A 19018-nucleotide genomic window follows, 5' to 3' on the forward strand; every position below is an offset into this window, starting at 1 on the left:
TCTGCCGTCTTATCGAGGACAAAATCGCAGATTTTTGAAAGTTGATAGACCCCCTCATCCCAGTTAATTGTCCTGTGGGCTCATTTCTAGATCTCAGTAGCCCCTAAAATCCAACGTTTGTGTTTGTTGTCCAAAACCACACCAGAAAATAAGACAAATGTTAGCGTATCTGAAAGACAAGATAAACCCAGAAAAAAAATCCAATGTCTTAATAAAATGTGATAAAACAGTATATAGGTGAAACAGGGAGAGCTTTTAGCATACGCAAGACAAGAACACAAAGCACAATGTGAGAAAGAAACAAGAGGTGCAAATACAAGAGAGACACAGAAAAGTCAGAGCAGGAGAACCTCAAATCAGCCATCACAGATCACTACAGGAGAAAGAGACATTGAGAAAGCACAAAAATAATTGGAACATTGGATTAAGAAAGCTATTGAGATGTGTGCGTGCGTGTGTGTGTGAGTTTGTAGAAAAGGTGCAGTAATTGAATTGGGATGGCATTCTTAAGCGCCGGAACTTTTATTTGTAGTTGTGAGAAGCAATTATGAAAAAACATTCCAAAAACAGTAATTAGTTTGAATTAGAAAAGCAATAATTACAGTTTTGATTTTATGAAATTAAATCGTTTTGTTTGTGTTATTTTCCAATAACAATTAAATATCAGTTTTTCAACATCATAACAAGCTGTTTGAGCTGTTTCTCCATTTAGTCACATGAAATACTGCATTATATCTGAAGATTTCATTTGCAAAAACAGATAAGTGTCATTTGAAAAAGTAATCGGATGCTTGCAGTTTACTCTCAGTATACAAATCTATTTTATTGCTATCAAAATATAAGTACATCCCTTCTTGATAAAATCCACTCTACATTATTGTTATTGCTAATATCTCAAATACATGGTAACAAAAAGAAAAACACCTTTTGGCAATTTTCCAAAACTGAGATATTGCTGAGTTTTTGCTACTGAACTCTTCATTTCCTTTCCCACCATCTAGACTTTGCCCTTAGAAACACCAATACTGGTTGTTGACAAGAACAGAATGGCCCGTGATATGGCGAATGCGTGCTGTGCTGCCTGTGTAAGCAGATTGCTGTATTCTATGTAAATTTTAACCTTTTGCTGTGGTGCTAGCTATCGACTGTGTAGACAGTCCAGATGACAAGACAAGTCCAACCAGAGACAGAGACGGGAGGACAGAGGGACAGGCATTGCGGGGTTGTCAGCTCTGACTAATTGAGCAGTGGAGTGGTGTGTTTACATTGACAGAGCAGAGAGAGGCAGAGCTGAGATCCATTAATCAGATTCTTACACACATGACGCCCACTTTGAAGACTACAAATAACCATCCGTCATCTTTGTGATCGGACAGGAAGGACAGGCACTGTAATTGCCACTACCTCTGATGAATCCTGAAAAACACAGGAGCAGATGTGTTTAGGACGGGGTGGGAGGAAATACACAGACACTCAAAGTCAATGAGGACACAGGCTAGTTCTCCAAGATCCATTAGTAACAAAATATGTCTCGTACAAAGGTGTAATGGAGCGCTTTTATATTAGATCAAGTTCAGTCTTTTTTTATTTTTTTATTATCTGGTTTGATTTGAACTATATACCATCCATAGACATCCATAGACACAGCATTCCAAACAGGAAGTGAGCATGTTGCTGCTTCCAGCTCTATGGATTCCAGTGACTTGAAATTGTCACCCCTCTCTCTGTTGCCTCATCGTTTTGGTCTTAAAATGTTTGTATTAACCCGCACTACTGTACATGATTCTGGTGTTTTGATGGGTGCTATGGTGCACACTCCTTTAGTCTATTTCTTATGCAGTCTATAAAAACATATCCATGGAAACAAGCAGAACAGAAAAGCTGCTTAGTGCACCTTTAAGTTTCTCATTAGAATATTTTCATTAATGCCAAATTTATGCCAATAACCTAGAACTTTCTTTTGACTATGTGGAAATTGTATAAAAGTCACCCGAGACAGTATATATAAATGTACATTTATGTAAAATCCCTCAGTCGTACTGGTAAAATCCATAGCAAAAAAAGAAATTCAATTTGTCAACTGGACAAAAAGATGCTTGTTTGGTTCTGGTCAAAATGCTGGTGGACACTTCCTTATATCTGCTTGTACCTACTGAAAACACATAGGTGTGTTTCAGAGTAGTTTCATTGTAGTTAGATTCTCCCTTCAGACAGATGTAAGGAAATGTCCACCAGCGCCTGACCAGAACTGAAGAAACAGCTTGGATGAGCTGTGAAACGTATTCAAACAAATAAACTTTTGTCGAGTTGACAAATTGGATTTCTCCTTTTGCCATAAATGTACATGACTAACCTGCTAGCCGTGGTGTTCCAAATAGGAAGTGATCATGGATGCACTTCCGTCCCCATCGACTCTAGTTCCATTTCACTTTATTTTGAAAGAGATTGCCCTTATCTCTGTAACTGCTGCTGTCAGGCTCTTAATTTTGGTCTAAATATGTCCCTATTAACCCGCTTTACATGATCCTGGTGTTTGTCCTTGAATCAATTCCTCTTCCTAATATGGAACTCCAAATTCACCCCTGTAACTGCTAGCCTCATGAGCTTTATTTGACTGGAGCCAAATGCTGTGGGTGATGTCACACTCCCTTAGTCCACTCCTTTATCCAGTCTATGCCTGCGCCCTATAAGGTGCATGAATAATGGCTATGGCTGTGCATGCTCTTGTCATCAGATTACAGCAGGTCGCGTGGGCACGGTTCAAAGGACAATAGTGTAGAGCCCTGTGGTAAAAGGTGAGGAGGGTCTTATTGCTGTAGCCCGGATCACTGCTCCTCTACGCTCAGGTCAGGGGGCACTAACTGTATGTCTTATGGGAGAAGGCACTCATACAGGGGGCAGTGAGCAGAGGGGAGGACAAGAGGGAAAAAGAGTGAAGAAGAAAAGAAACGAGCAAAAGAGCAGAAATACAATTAAAAAGAAGACAACGAAGTACACAAAGTCACATAATTATGAACATAAAGTAAAACATGAAGAAGAAGATGAAGTAGAAATGAACTGGAAGGCAAAAAAAGAGGAAGAACAAGTTGAAATAAAAGATAAAGAGAAAATAGAGGAGGAAGTAAAAGGTGAAAAAAAGGTAAAGTAGAAAAAACAAAATAGAAGATGAAGTAGCAGATGTACAAAAAGACAAAAAACACACACATAAATACACAAAGTAAAAGATGGGAAAGAAAACTAAGTAGAAAAGAAATAAGACTGACAAAGAAGAATACAAACAATAACATGCAATTTAGTAAACAATCTGTTTTGATTTCATGTATTGTTATTTTATGGTTTTGCATGTACTGATTTTCTATTTTTGCAAAATCAAATTGACCATTGGGTTTTTTTCTTTCTGTGCATCACTCTGGACACACTCACTAAAATGTGCTAAAAATTTGGGTAAAGCAATTTTTATCTTCTCATTCCTCATTTGATAACATAGTGAAGGACGTAAATATGATTTTGAACCAGCAGCAGATTCATTTGGATAAAAAGTTAAATCCTTTTGCTTTTGATCCAACCATTTACAAATTATTGCATTATTGCAGTTTTTAACACCATAAGAAACTATTTGCAGAGATTGTATTGTCTCCACCACACCTGTACGCTTCGTATGACCTGGCACATTTACACCCCGCCCCCTTTTACCTACAGTGTGTGCACGATTATGGAACACACTCATGTGACAGGTGACTCAGTAACAGGAGCAGGCAGACAATCGTGCTCCTGTCTGTCTCCTCTCCACTGGACTGATGGGCAGGCAGAGCGGGCGGCCATGACAGGCGGAAGTAACATGTTTTTTCTCTGCCGCTAACCCTCAGTGACATATGCTCCCCGACAGGCCCCGCCCATGCTCCAGCTCCTTGCTAATTATAGCCTCCACACCACGGATTGTGCTAAATGTCACTGATTTTGAAGATGGTTTCAAAATCCGTTTGGCTGGTTGATGCTTTAGCCTGGATCTGTTATTTGGTAATGATTCATGTAATATTTTTGTGATGCTTGGTGTAACACATGATGCGTTTTCAGATAAAAAGCCTTATGAGCCATTGGTTTTGATTAATCGAGTTATAATTTTGGAAGAGAGGAGAGCTGCCGTGTTTTATTCTGGGTAGACTCCATCAGAGAGTGTAATAGGGAGTAATGAGGTATAATGTTGTGGAAATGCACAAAAGAGCATTAACAGTTTGGTTTCGCAGGCTCAGACTGACAATATATATTACTGAAGTGATCGGGACTAGAACAATGGCAGTGCATTTGAATGGAGCAAGGATATAACAGGAGCTATGTCCTTCTTCAACACAGTTTTTTCACACTGAAAAGCAAAACCCAGCAGATAGCCTTTGCCAGTCAAAACCACATGTTTTGTCAGAACAGAAGAGGGGCTGACTGATCCAGTCAAATAGTGCAAATATTTTGCACAGGTAAAATTATTTTCATGTGAACAGGCCATTTTACACTTTGTTTTTGTTTAGTGCCTTCTTAAGGTGTCTGCTCAAAATTGTGTGTCAGAAGTCAGGTCGGTTTTTCCTACCAATGTATCTGTCAGAATTATTTCTTGAATAGGACTCCCTCTGCCTTGTCCATATCTGACCATCCCCTGTGGATTGAGTTTGACCTTCATCCCTCGGGCAAAATATCACAGCTCCAGGGTCATCTCAATTGTTTTAAACAAGGGATTTTGATTGCTGGGTGAGGCAGTCCCTCATTCTGTTTGAATGCAGAAGGTTCAGTTGGGTTTACTTTTTTTCATAATGTGAACATAATTTCACGTTCTAATGTGAGATACCCAAATTAAGGTGCCCCCAAATGAACTTCTTTCAGAAGCAGTCTCATAAACATTCTTATTAATCCATTCTTCTGTTTCTGTGACCTTTGACACTGTTTGGACTATTATGCTCACATTTGCCTCTTTGCTCATTATCTCTACATTTTCCATAAAATCAGCCCAGACTTGGGTCATTTTTGATTGAAACCATGAGGACTGTGACAACAGTGGTGTAAGAGAAGGCAACTGAGACACAGTGTGTAAAACAAACAAACAAAGGGATGAAACCCAACACAAATAAACATCAGCATTCAGGCTCTGATGCTTAAGTGGTGAGAAAGTTTTATCAGTGCTTGTGGACACACTCCATAAATAAAGCTTGTGGACAGCTCCATAAATAAGGGAATAGGCATGCCAGAGAATGCAATTAGAGATGGAAAACAACTGATAGTTGTAATCATTATAGTAATAGTAATATTAACAGTGATAACGATAAATAGATTCATAATAATAATGAAAAGAGACTGCATCAATTTCAACTGGTTAATGGTTTATTGGTTTCATTTGTGCAGCAAACACATCTTGTCTATCATAAACCACTGCACTAGCACAGGCACAGGCACAGGAAGCCTCTTCATGACATACACTATATATGTGTAATAATATATGTGCAATATGGGCCATTATGCAAAGGGTCACCCTCTAACATCCTGCTCTATCTGTTATGGTGAACCCTGCTGGAAATGATGTAATAACAAGCTGTGAGCGGGTACAAAGAGACCTGGCAGAGGCTTGCTTTTCATACAGCCTCCGGACAAATGAAGTCTGATCAATTTTTGTCTGGTGTCCACTACACATCATTAGTGCTTGGTTCCAATAAGCCTGTATGGTACAATGACTGGCATGTCTGTCCAAAAAGAATCCAGAGGGGCTTCTTGCTGTGAGTGAAGAGCTGTCAGTGTCTGGGCAGTGCACCAGTATCATCACATGAGATGCTAATGGCTGTTCACATTAGTGGCTTTTGTGCTTGCTGGCTGGCATTGGCACCGTTATGGGAAACTATAGTGACCAGTGTGAGATTAGCTTTAAAACATAGACCAAATGGTTCTTTGTACAAATATACAGCAGGTCTACAAGTTTCAGAGATGTATTGACTGTGATCGCACGAATGTTGTAATTTTAGTACCAAGTGTAAAAGGATGGTTATAGACATTGACTATGTTAGAGGTCAATATTCACTTACTTTTACTCACACAACAATTTAATTTCTGTATTTTTTAAATAACTTTAAATGTTACCCTAACTGAACTTAGCCATGTTATAATCCTCAGAAACATACCTGGAGTTGTGTTTTGTTTTAGTCACACGTCACACTTGAGTAATCCTGCTGCCTGCATCCCCGAAGTTCAAAATGTTCTGTTCCACTTTGTCATTAAGTAGTAGTTAAAAGGTTAACAGCTATTTTGAGCCCCAATTGAACTGCTTACTCTTTTAAACACTAGAACAACCTTAAGTTGTTGCTTTTATTTTTGAATATTTTTAATTGAAGTTAGTTGAATTATTAAAAGGAACTTAGTCTTTATTGATCCACAAGGGAAATTATTTGGACACATCTCAGTATATTATATAATTATATAACAGAGTAAAAGAGTAAAAAATATGAATGGTTATAATAAATTCTAAATAAGTAGCAAAAAAGATAGCTAGAAACAGGTGTCAAATAAGACATCAAAATAACAAACAGAAAAAAACAAAACAAAAACAAAAAAACTGAAAAATTATTAATTTATATAAGAGGTCACGGGAAGACATGATGATTGACAGGACATGGGGTTATTCGTTATACAAGGGTGGGTTGTTGTCCAGTTGTAGGGACTATTATCTGTTACATAAGGATGAGTTGTTGTACAGTTGTAGGGAGTATTATCTGTTAAATAAGGGTTGAGTTGTTGAACACTTGTATGGACTATTATCTGTCCCTCTATAGTCTGGTTCAGTGGGTAAATTTGCAATCAGTGTCCTGTACTTCAGCTTCCATCCATCTGTGATACACCCAACCACTGCAGAGTCATTAGAGAACTTCTGCAAGTGGCAGAACCTGGAGCTGTACTGGAAATCAGAGGTGTATAGAGTGAACAGAAATGGAGACAGAACTGTACCCTGGGGGGCTCCTACATTACTGACCCCAGTATCAGACAGGGTACTCCCTGTCGTACATACTGAGGCCTGCCTGACACGTAGTCTGTAACTCAACTGACAATGGAGGAGACATGGATGACATCCATCCTGAGCAGCTTCTCACTCATCAGAAAGGGCTGGATTGTGTTAAAGGCACTGTGGAAATCAAAAAACAATATCCTCACAGAGCCCTTAACACCATCCAGGTGTGAGTGAGCCCGGTGCAGAAGATAGATTACTGCATCATCCGTGCCTAAATGGCGCTCATAGGAAAACTGTAGAGGACCCAGAGATGATGCCATGGGTGAGCTAGAACAAGTCTCTCAAACACAATGTTCAGATGGAATAGGCTTCTTGGGCACTGGCACAATGCAGGAGGTCTACCATAGCACTGGTATCCTTTCAAGCTTCAGACTCAGTGTGAAAAGAAAGTGCAGGATTTCAGTGAGCTGTACTACACATGTCCTCAGCACTCGGGAACTGAATTTCCTTCTTCACTGTTTCACTTTGACTCCTGCACGACATCCTCTGCGTGTCCTCCTCCATAGTTCCACAGGAATGTCAGGTTTAACTCCAAACAACACTGGGGACTTGACCAGTGAAAGAACGTGCTCTCTGGAATATACAATAGGCTGTCTGCACTGCTGGGACACACAACTAAGAACAAAGTGGCCAGCCAAAAAGACAGAAAAAAGACAAAAATGTTCCAACAGCATGGTGATTGTTTAATTGGATGAATAAAATCTTAAAGTTCAAACAAGAATAACTTAAAAAGGTAGTGATTTTCAGGGAATCTTCAAAAGCTACTGTGTCCTACTGCCACTCTCTCAGGCACTCACGGCATGAATAATATGTCTAATATCTGCTGGTACACTGAAAAAGGAGGCAGTTTCAATTAGGCTAATAGTTGCATTTTCAAAGTTCAGGGAAATCCAGGGTCAAAATGATCAAAAACTTATTTAGTGAAGGGGTATGGAGTTTGAAAACACAGTGGAGCCCTTTCTGTATTACCACTTAATGACATCACAAGGTGTCTTTTCAGTTTGAGAAAATAACTCACCTTGAGTATTTCTGTATTAAACATGAGAATGAAACAAAATACAACTCCAGATGAGGACAACATTATAACATAGATTAAAATAGTGCAATATTGGCTCTCTAAGGTGATCTTGGTCCTTAGGCTACATCAGCCATTTATTTTGATTAATGTCAGAACTTGTGTCATGAATTTATTTAGGAATGAGAATTGATTGTAAGCTCAGACTAGTTTTGTATTTAATAGATTCTCCTATTAGCAATGTCCTAAAAAATAATTATCATAAGAGAAATTCCAGAAAATATCATCGTGCCTTGTCAAAACCAGTAATATTTAGTTTTATTCAAAGCACATTATTCATCATATTTATGCAATTTCTGTGGCTTTTTAATTGCTGCAGAAGTACTAGATGTTCTTTTGTTAAACCTTATTTATACAGTTTGTACTAGCTCTGGATTTGGTGAGGCCTTCATGTGGAACGCTGAGTGAAGGGGTGGTACTCTGAATGGCAGTAGTCCTACATGCTTGGTTTGGCGCGCCCTGGTGGGAATGGGACCAATATAAAAATGTTAATGGTGTGCTCCACCAGTTCAGCTGTGGGACCAGATATGCAAATGTCCTCTTGAAGAATTTGGGCAACCATTAATATCATTAAATGGGACCACCGTATAAGCATGGCGCATAGGCTGAATAACACCGCTCAAGTCTGTTCATGGTTCAGTGATGACTAAAGGGAAAGAAAAGCGCATTCAGCACAATAGTAATAACTTTTATGACAGCAGCAAAGTCCCACAAACTCTGCTCTGGTCTTTGAGAGTTGGGTTCATAAACTCATCACAGTGAATAATTAGGATGCTTGGAATGCATAAGGTAAGTGAGGAATAACTTAACTGCAAACTGTTTAAAATGAACTAACTCTGTTTTTCAAATTTTAAGACTGTAAAAATAAGGTAAAGCACCTTTCCAAGAGCGGTATGTCTGCGCTTTGAGCCTGGGTTGCAGTGCAATTTGCATAGAGGCTATATACAAGTTTTTCTTATTCTCCTTATATGAACAGGCCATGTTTCATGTGAAAGCTCAGGACCACTAGAATTCACACACTGCAGAGGCTGCACTAGCACTCAGGCTGCCCAAAAGGAGCAGCTGTAATGGAGCAGCAGTGGAGGGGACCCAAGCATAAAGAAATCAAAAGATTAAAATGGGAATGTGAATGTTCACTTTTTCCCCCTTTAAACTATAATTTATTGCCTGTTGGAATCAAATGTAATGAGAAAGAAAAAGATACAGCTGAATAATAATCTTAAACTTACTAGTATTGCAAATAATCAATAATCACAAAAATAAAAATACAATACAAAGTTCCCCATATGAAAAGAAATGAGTTTTTTGATGCTTAGATGCGAAAATAGTAGATAGTAGTATACTGTAGTAGTATAAGTCTTAATTTTGCTCTACTTATTGAGTCAAAATGTAAATATTGATACGATATAGTTTGCGATATAACATATAGTTACCAAATATCTTTATCTCATATCATGCGGCCCTTATTAAATGTATCAGACTACGCATTGCATTCATTCATTACTGTGTGTGAGGCTGCATGATAGTTTGGTGGTCATACAGACATGGACAAAATTGTTGGTACCCCTCTGGTAATGAAAGAAAAGTCACTGAACTAACCTGAAACTGAGAAAAGCAATAATAAATCAAAATTTACTGAAAAATAACCAATGAAAATCAGACACTGTTTTTGAATTGTTGTTCTCTACACAAGCACAACATCGGCCCCTGAGGACTACTAGGAAAATGCCCGGTATGCCTGATTACCAGTCCAGGTCTGCCCAATGCCCAGGTCTGATTTAAGTTTTAAAGCAACTGGACTTCAGCAGTGAAACTGGCAACCCCCAATGAGAGACTAATGAGAGGCTCATTCTGCTTTCTGATTAGATAATCACCACCTATACCTAAAATCTGAGAACACAGTTAGGTCATGTTTAGTATACTCAAAATCAAAATGTTACATATGGTTTCTTTCCCTTTACAAATACCCACTTAATTGCATGACAGCAGCTAATGATCATATTAATTAAAAATAACACATGGATCTATTTTTCTTTTCTTCTTTTTTCTAGGCATTAAAAATGTGTGGATGTTCTTTTGTAGCACATGTTTCAAGATGCATTTATAGTGTTATAAATGTAAGCACTGAAGTGATCAAAAGAAGTACAAAACATTCATGAGTACATTAGAGAGGATACTGAGTGGGTCCAACATGGACCTATGAAAAGTAATGTTTTTCTTTTTCTGAGAAGGAGATGGCTGAAACATGAATCCCTCAAACTTGTATCAATGAAACAAAGTACTCAAGTGCCAGGTTGGAAATTACAAAAACTTATTTCGACCTTTATAGGAGTTTTAAAGTTGGACAATGGACGGTGGAGTATTTTCTGTCTGAGGGAAGAACACAGCCAGTAGAACAAGTGTCTTTGAGTTACTTTTGTTACCTAAGTAAAAATACAGACCACAGAGCAAAAAAATACTCACTTAAAAGTAAAAGTGTCACATGAGAAAATCTACATAAGTGAAAGTATTAAAGTACCTTATTTAAGAATGTAATTAAAGAATAAAAAGTGTTTCATGCAGATTTGAGATCTAATAAAACTTCAAATGTAGTGATTTTGATAAAGATTTGAGATGAAACTTTTTTTCTAGCTGTTTTTATTTCTATATTTTGGTTGCTCAAACTGTGAATGTGTTACAAAATAAACCCTCTGGCATTTTAGCAGGTCTCAAACAATCATAAAAAAAACTTTTCAGAGCACTTAAAATGTAATGCAGTAGAAAGTACAGATATCTGCTCTCAAATGTAATGAAGTAAAAGTAAAAAATAACCTCTTTAAAATGTACTTAAGTGTAAATTTTAGGTATCTTTACTTTACTTAAGTACAGTACTTCATTACATTCTTCCACTAGTGTTAAACCTGTGTGAATGAAACAAAACACAGCTCTGGGTATATTGTTGGTGAGGAAACAACATTATAACACAAATCAGAAAACAGCATGATATGGGATCTTTAAAAGGTACATTGTTTAACTTTTCAGCTGGAGGTTGCATCAAATGCTTTTCTTTACGGAAATGTTGCTGCTTTGTCTGGAACGTTTCCCAATATGGTATTAAAACTTTCTAGCTTCATGGAGATGACACTAGTCCAAGTTACAGGTCAGATCTGTGGAGAGACAATCCGCTCACATTCAGAATGTCTGTATTTCTCAGTATTTTTGAGTTATAAAATCACCCGTAGATTAATAAATGTAAGGTAGTGCTGTTTAATATCATACTGTGGAACATTCGAGAGAGGGTAATGACATATCCATAGAAACAGGATGGGCCCTCCAGAAATGTTACACAATGCACCTTTAAAGTCTTTTGAAACTTTTGACCTGGTCTCTCCTAACCTGTGCACATTGTTTTTCGGACCTGGTCCATTTGGATGCTGATCGTATGGGTGCTCCAAACAGCCCTTCCCCACCGGAGGTCACTTTGAAATAGAATAGATTTTTCTAGATCTCACCGAAGCCTTAGGGAAGGTTGCTTCATTAATCACAGCTAAATGCCACTGTCTGCCTGTCTCCTCCTTTACCCAACCAGCAGCCTCAGATCGCATCTCTGATTGATACTGATAATTAATTGTCCTTGGGTGTGGAGCAGCACGTGGTATTATCCAACCTTTAATTAGTTTGTAAAGACTCATTAGGTTAATTCTATGGAGCGGCCGGGTAGCACAGAGGCCAAATGGATGTCTTCCTTCTCTCATGGCCTTTTCGGAGACACGTTTTCGCCGCTCTGTCTTTGCCCATTCACATTGACGTGAGCTGCTCGTGTGCTGATTCACAGCTGGAAATGTCAAGTCACAGAACAGCTGAGGTTTTAGGCAAATGAGAGGAAGCTAAAATGGACGCTATATTTGACAGGAAACGCTGATATTAAAAATGCCAGCGGAAGACTTTCTTAATAATGCTGTAGTAATTTTGGAAAATGTCAAGCAACGTTAGTAAGGCTATTGTGATTGTTTTCACACGAGCCTTACTAACACTGATGTCATATACAGGAAGTGCCTGACTGTGACTGACTTTTTAACTCCATATGCCTTCACTAGAATAATTAGAATTAGCCCTAGAATTGCCCATCTCTCCTGAACTAAAGGTAAAAGGAGCTGTTAACTTGAAAGCTACCACTACACGACATTATAAGGTGCAACAGAGCATTTTGTGCTTTGGAGATGTAAAGAGACAAATAAGGAGAAATAAAAGATTACTCAAACATGTGTGGATGAAACAATGCACAACTCCAGATACAGTCAACTAAAGAAATTATTAGTCGGCTAAAGACATGTCCTGCCTATCGATTGGTCAACTAAAAAGGGTGAGAGGCAAAACTATTATGTATTACAAGTACCCAAATTGCACTCAAAAGCCTAACTCAGATTTTTATGCTGAAAAAGTACTATGGGGAATGTAGGCTATTTGTACTGATACTTTGCAGTGATCAGGCTGGGGGTGTTCTACATGTATCTCTACAGTCTCTCTATGTGTTCAGTAGTTACTATGGTGACAAAAAGCAAAGACAAAAAAAAGTTTGAACAAAAACACAAGAACAAAATGTATTTAAATAACACAATTTTGATTCACTAACTTCTCCTTTCTGCTGTTACTCCATATAAATCCTTATTATCTAAACAAAATTATTAGTTGATTTGTACACATTATGGTTGATTAAGACCCCCCCCCCCCCCCCCCCCCCCCCCCCTCCCCTTTTTGTTTAAAAATCTTACCTCAAAATGTTGTCTCACACTCCTGAGTCGCCCCATATCCTTTACTTGTGTGTTTTTTTGGGTAGTTGTTTACTAGTAGCCAATTAAAACAATTAGATTTTCTTATAATAATATGAGGGTTTCATCCTGCTGCTCCTACCCCTCCATTTCTGCTGCCTCTCCCCTTCTCTCCTTACCTTATTTGGAGTTTCCTGGGCGGATCCCAGTTACACTCACCTGCTTAGCTCCACTCCTGATCCTCTCCAGTGCCAGATCGTCCCGTCATCTAAGTGGTGAACTTAACTCAGGCTTTGTCTATGATTTCGGTGAATGTTGACGATTTATAGACTTTTTTTGTCCATTCTCCAGTAACTTTGTTTGGAGCCAGCCTCATCTCAGCCGACCTGAACCTGTCCTGTCCCCCCGGAACCTGACTATTTTTCAAGACTATTTTTCTTAATAAATAAGCATATATGGGTCCAACCAGTAGTCATTCTTAACAAATTATGTCAAAATTATTATAGAGAAACATTATTAAAGGTGCACTGTGTAACTTGTCTCCTGGAGGGTCCGTCCTGCTCGTCTCTATTGGGATGTGCCTAGAATGTTCCACAGTATGGCCATAAACTTCAAAACCTCCATGAAGACTTACAAACAGGTTTATAGATTACAGATTTGTGAAGAGGAGGACTCCACTCACAGAAAGAATTTGTTTTTAAGATATTTTTGAGCAATAAATACCACCTGTAGTTGAACAGATGCAAGACAGATTAGTTTAATACCTTAACTTGGACAATTTAAACCAAAGCACTGAGATAAACAGGTTGCTAATCTCCTCCAGAAAAGTTACACAGTTTACCTTTAAGAATGTAAATTGCTTTTAGATTCAAATGCTATTCACTTCCATCTTTCTTTTAAATCTGAAACCATCTCAAATACCCCCTGGTTGGGAAACACTAAGACAACATCAACCATTAATTGCCTACTTTGCCTATATGTATCTGCTAAATTGGAACATGCTGTTATAGTCGATTATTATGTTCCTCTAACCTATGTCATAATGAAGATGAAAACCCCTCATTAAGATCTGAACATCCTCTGACATGATTATACATAATGCTGCCTTCTATCACACGCAGACACTCTTCTTAAAGGGCCCATATTAGGCTATTTTCTGATCTAAGTTATACAGTTATATAGTTTGTTTACTCATCAAAACATATTGGGAGTTGTGTTTTGCTTCATTCACACATGATTAACACACAAACCCTGATTTTAGTTCTCCTTTCAGTCACATCCATCTTGTGATGTCGTGTACAGAAGTGCTTAACTGTGTTTTTAACTCCATACACTTTCACTAGAGCAATTTGGATCATTTCAGCCCTGGAATTGCCAATCTCTATTGAACTAAAGGTGAAAGAAGCTGTTAACTTGAAAGCTACCTCTACACGACCTCACAGGGTGGAACAGAGCACTTTTAGAGATGTAGACAGACTGATAATAAAGAATAACTCTAATATATGTGAATGAAACAAAACACAACTCTAGGTATGTTTTTGATAAATTAACAGGATTATAACGTGACTTGAAGATCACAAGAGTCAATTTAGTGTAATATTGGACTTTCAAGATGCCAACATCCTCTGACATGTGCTTATACATAATGCTATCTTTAATCACACCCAGTCTCTGTTCTTAAAGTCAGTTTTAAACAGCAGTAATGATTCAGAGCCAGACTATTAAAGATTTTACCGTCTTGCCGGATGTTTCAGAGGAATAGAGGAGGTCATGCATTTTACATCTGTTAAGAACAAACCAGAGAACAGGAGACAGGGGAATGCAGAGAAATGTCTACTCATATATTAAGCACAAGGCTGTTCAGATGGAGCACTCGGGAGACGTGGATTTAATAATATTTCATTAAGAACATATAAATTTGTAGGATGCTGTAATATTAATAGTATTGATTTAAACAGTACAGACAGCATCTTGTCTCAAATATGAATAAACTGTCCTACATAATCACCAACATTAACACTGACTCACGAGGAAGTAGGCTTGTTCTTGGTGAGGTACTTGCTCCATCTAGTGGCTGCTTTGAGAACAACATTATACAATCTGATTTTCGTACATGTTCAGTTGAATATAAAATAATGAAAATGATATAGTGCATATAGTTGTAACCTTCCTAGAGTGTCCACCACCTACTTATCTCCATGAAGATGGCATTAAAGGTATAACATATGTATTGAATAAGTACATGATGTAAAATATACATTTCTATATCATGCCCTTCCCATATCAACACACCAGCAGAACTGTCAATCCCCTCCACCTCTCCATCTTCCACTATTTCCCAGCATCAGCCTAGACTTTTAGAGTAATGTTCCCTCTCTACATCATCCTCTTCCTCTGGTAAAATAGTACATTAATTCATGAGTAAAATAAGACTTTATAATCTGTATAACATTTGTCTTGAAACATTCAGAAACTGTGAGCTGTCTCAGGCTCTCAGTCGTTGAAGAACGCTGTGTCTGACTGATCGCTTGTGGGTCTTGGATACTGCCTTCAGCAAAATGACAGTGGCTTTACTGAGGAAGTGGCAAATGAATACAACTTGATTTATGAAGAGACTGATGCTGTCACATTACATTTACTATACACCTGCACATAATGCAGTTGTAAAAATATGAATCTATGCATTTAATTGCCAAGTAAAGTAAAATATTCTGTGTGCTTTTACAAGGATTTTGTAGGTTTGAGTTTGACACTTTACCAGGTGTATGCCACTACTTCTTTCTGACACACACAAAAATAGTTTCAGAATTAAAAACAAAATAGTTTTTCAAAAGAACAAAAACTTGAATTCCTTTGGGAAAGAAATATTTATTAAAAAAAAAATTGCTGTTGGTAAGGGGTGGATTTTTTCCTTTTCACTCAGGTATGTAATAAAATCACACAATATTTTGCCCATGAGTATCCGCAGGGGGGCAAATAATAGCAGCCCAGGCTGTACAAACAAGCATTTACAGTCTAAGTCCATCCCATTTTTGGAAAAATTGCAGTAAATTGCAAATGCATTTGTGCCACTACAAGCCATACATACAACATCAATTATGCAAATGTTGCCTGATGTGGCCCGATGTTATCATATTTTAACATATTTTTTCTTAAGTCATTACAACAGTTTTGCTGCATGGCCATTATGCTCCTGCTGTAGACTGCAGCAGATGGAGCCTGGATTTATGCTCGCTAACCTTTTTATCAATGCCATAAACAAGGTGAAAGAAACTTCATCTTGCCTGCTTCATTTGAGAATAATCAGTTCAGTCTGGCCTGTGTCAGCTTCTAAATGGCCCTTTGAAGATGGCTGGCTCTCCACATTAGCTTGTTTTAATGTGAGTGAATTGGAATAGGCTCCATCATAAAGTGCACATATGGAGCTGAAACTGGTATAGTGTGTTTTATGGTCTGCAGTGGGTTTAAGCATAATTGATTTTATCCGTAAGTGCTGCTCATGCTGTGCAGAGGTAGTAATGGAGGTCTAATAGTTATAAAAACTCAAGTATAAATATCACTTTGCATTGTGTAACTTTTCTGGCAAAGGGTCCATCAAGTGCTTTTCTCCATGATGATGTTATTGTCTGAAATGTTTCACAGTATGGTGTTCAGCCTTTCTATCTTCAAGGAGACCAAACCAGACCAGATTACAGGTCAGATCTGTGAAGAGGCAACCCTGCTCACAGTCAGAATGCCGGTTTCTTTGAGCTGCAAAACCACCTGTAATTGAATACATGTAAGGTAGAGAGCTGTTTAATGCTGTACTGTGACACATTCCAGGCAGAGCAGTGACATAAAGCAGGTGACGAACACTCCACCAAGAAGTTACACAATGCAACTTCAAATAAATGTATTAAAGTCATTTTAAACCAATATTGTTAAATGGAAGAAGGCACATGAATATCCTCCAACATGTGCATAAACATAATGCTATCTTCTATCACGCGCAGTCTCTGTTCTTAATGTCAGTTTTAAAGAGCAGTAATGATTCAGACTATTATAAGATTTAACCGTCTCGCCGGATGTTTCAGAGGAATAGAGGAGGTCATGCATTTTACATCTGCTAAGAACAAACCAGAGAGCAGGAGACAGGGGAATGCAGAGAAATGTCTACTCATATATTAAGCACAAGGCTGTTCAGATGGAGCACTGTTCAGATGGAGAGACATGAATTTGAGAACATTTCATTCAAACATATGGCTTTGGAGGATGTTGTTATATTACCAGATGAAATAGGAGTCTCTCAGCAAAGTGCACTTCCTCCAGCTCCTGCCAAACCTTTATGTGTGGGAGGTTGTGACACATTTACAGAAAGTTTAGTCATAGCCACCCCTCATGTAAACACAAATACGTTTTTATTGGTTAAAAACATTTGCTTACTTGAACAATTGAAAATAACTATAAAGAGAGAGAGATATGTCAGGATATTTCACTTTTACAAGGTCATCGAGTAAGTGCCTAGTATCTAGCACACAATGCAATATTTGGACAGGTTTGGGGAAAAAAAAACAAAAAAACAAAAAACCCAACAACCTTCATGAAAATGCCTCAAAATAGCCCCAATTCACCCCATGTTCTCAAAATTGTTGAATCACACAATCCTCCCACATCATCCTGTTTTATTTGCCACACTTCACCAAAAACAAAAATAGCAGCACTGAACACGTTTACCACTGACAAAAAAATCATTACACAATGTGTGATTTTTTTTTGTCTCTAAGAATAACAATGATTTTTAAACAAGAAACCAGAGGCATGCTGTTTCTCTCTTTTTCTCTCTGTATCTACATACCTATCTATTTCTTTTTCTCTCTGTCTCTCTTGTGCTTTCTTTCTCTCCATCTTTCAGTCTCTCTCTCTCACACTCTTTCTCTTCTATCTATGTATCTATCTATCTACCCATCTATTCCTTTCTCTTTCTCTCTGTCTCTTTTTCTCTCTATCACTGTCTCTCTCACACACTTTTTCTCTGTCTCCCTCTCTTTATTTACCTACCTCTCTCTCTCTCTATCTATTCCTTTCTCTTTCTCTCTGTCTCTCTCTCTCTTTATCTACCTACCTATTTCTTTCTCTCTCTCTCTCTCTCTCTATCTACCCATCTATTTCTTTGTCTTTCTCTCTCTCTCTTTATCTACCTTCCTCTCTCTCTCTATCTATCTATATATCTACCCATCTATTCCTTTGTCTTTCTCTGTCTCTCTCTCTCTTTATCTACCTTCCTCTCTCTCTCTATCTATCTATATATCTACCCATCTATTCCATTGTCTTTCTCTGTCTCTCTCTCTTTATCTACCTCTCTCTGTCTATCTATCTGTCTATCACCCAGTCTCTCTCTATGTATCAACTTATTTCTCTCTCTCTCTTTCACTCTTTCTTTCTCTCTATCACATTATCTCTCTATCTCTCTCTCTCTATCTCGCTCACACACACTCTTTCTCTGTATCTACCTACCTACCTATCTCTTTCTTTCTATCCATCTATCACACTATCAGTCTTCCTCTCTCTCTCCTCTCTGTATCTACCACGCTATCTGTCTCTCTCTCTCACACACACACACTCGTTCTCTCTCTCTCTGTATATATAGCTACCTACCTACCTATCTATCTTTCTCACTCTGTAGCTCTCTGTCTAACTATCTGTCTATATAACTATCTCTCTCTCTTTGTACAGTGCAGCTGAGGTGCTGTTTTATTTTGCAGGAGCGTCTGAGTGCTCTGGAGAGATGGAGAATAACAGCTGACTCACTCTCTTGTAGCTTATTGATCCTCAGCCCTTCACAGACACCGTATTCTAATATTGTGCTGCTCATGGAACAAAATGCTGTAAAATTAGCCCATGTTACAATGTTATGAATTTAGCAAGACAGTTAATTCAATTCAATTCATCTTTATTTTGAACTCATTGTCCATTTTTAAAACAGTGACAATACAAAACAATAAACTTTTATGTTTTTAAAAGACAACCATACCAGTGTCTCCACATATTGGACTGATATCTTATTGCACTGAATCTCAAATCTGTGAGTGACATTATTATTTCATTGTCTGATTTGTTCACCCAGTGTTTTTCTCTAAACAGTTCTGACCAAATCAAACAAATGTTCTCTTCTACATATTTCTA

The sequence above is a fragment of the Boleophthalmus pectinirostris genome, unplaced genomic scaffold (genome assembly GCF_026225935.1).
Source record: "Boleophthalmus pectinirostris isolate CB_2022bp ecotype Guang Dong unplaced genomic scaffold, ASM2622593v1 HiC_scaffold_8, whole genome shotgun sequence".
Taxonomy (NCBI): Eukaryota; Metazoa; Chordata; class Actinopteri; order Gobiiformes; family Gobiidae; genus Boleophthalmus; species Boleophthalmus pectinirostris.